The 1,449-nt window shown below is 43.7% G+C and overlaps 1 non-coding gene across 1 annotated transcript; it reads left to right on the top strand.

Annotated features, from left to right (window-relative positions):
* The first annotated feature begins 674 nt into the window (after positions 1–674).
* trnat-ugu (transfer RNA threonine (anticodon UGU)) lies at positions 675–752 on the top strand. Its single transcript has one exon. It is a non-coding gene; the product is annotated as a tRNA-Thr (tRNA).
* The last annotated feature ends 697 nt before the right edge of the window (positions 753–1,449 follow it).

A 1,449-nucleotide genomic window follows, 5' to 3' on the forward strand; every position in this document is an offset into this window, starting at 1 on the left:
GGAGGCAGATGGTTTGAGTCTTTGATATTTATTAATAATCCAAAAAGGGGTTAGGCAAGAGAATGGTTGTGGACAAGCAAAAGGTCAAAACCAGTTCAGAGTCCAGGAGGTACAGTATGTCAGGCAGGCTCGAGGTCAGGGCAGGCAGAATGGTCAGGCAGGCTGGTACAGAGTCCAGAAAACAGGCAAGGGTCAAAACCGGGAGGACTAGCAAAAGAATAATAGAAAAGGCACGAGCAAGGGAAAAACACGCTTGTTGACTTGGAACATACAAGACGAACTGGCACAGACAGACAGAAAACACAGGTTTAAATGCCCAGGTGATAATGGGGAAGATGGGTGACACCTGGAGGGGATGGGGACAAGCACAATGACAGGTGAAACAGATCAGGATGTGACACTAGCATGTACCGTAATTTCCGGACTATAAACCGCAACTTTTTTCCCACGCATTGAACCTCGCGGCTTAAACAATGACGCGGCTAATATATGGATTTTTCCCGCTTTCAATTTTTTTTGAAAGGAGATGACTTCAGTGGTTTCAGTGCACAGGAGGAGGAAGATAGTGACCAATGACTTTCTTGGTAGGCTACTGTTTACTGCAAATTTTTTAGTTTTTGTTACAAGCCGTGTTTCGTTAAAGCCTATTTATTTTTGTTACAAGCCGTGTTACAGGCCTTCCCTGTAGCTCAGTTGGTAGAGCATGGTGTTTGTAACGCCAGGGTTGTGGGTTTGATTCCCACAGGGGGCCAGCACAGAGAAAAAAAATAAGAAAAAAAGATGTTTAGAAATGAAATGTATGCATTCACTACTGTAAGTCGCTCTGGATAAGAGCATCTGCTAAATGACTAAAATGTGTTTCGTTTAAGCCTGTGTAAAGTTAATTTGTTTCAATGTACCGGTAGGCACCTGCGGCTTATTTATGTTCAAAATAATATTTTGTTTTTTTTAATTCAGTGGGTGCGGCTTATATTCAGGTGCGCTCAATAGTCCGGAAATGACGGTAGTTAACCTGTTAGGGCTAGGGGGCAGCATTGACACGGCTGGATAAAAAACATACCCGATTTAATCTGGTTACCACTCCTACCCAGTAACTAGAATATGCATATACTTATTACATATGGATAGAAAACAACCTACATTTTCTAAAACTGTTTGAATGGTGTCTGTGAGTATAACAGAACTCAAATGGCAGGTCAAAACCTGAGAGATTCCTTTACAGGAAGTGGCCTGTCTGACCATTTGTTGAACTTCTTTTCCATCTCTATCATTTACTAAGGATCTCTGCTCTAACGTGACACTTCCCACGTCGTCCATAGGCGCTCAGAGCCCGGGAAAAAACAGAATGTCGTCATTCCAGCCCCAGGCTGAAACACATTATCGCCTTTCTCAAGTGGCCGATCAAGGGACACTGGCTTATGCGCATGACCCCGACCGCCCCCGCCTTTG

The sequence above is a fragment of the Salmo salar genome, chromosome 10 (assembly GCF_965601325.2).
Source record: "Salmo salar chromosome 10, fSalSal1, whole genome shotgun sequence".
Taxonomy (NCBI): Eukaryota; Metazoa; Chordata; class Actinopteri; order Salmoniformes; family Salmonidae; genus Salmo; species Salmo salar.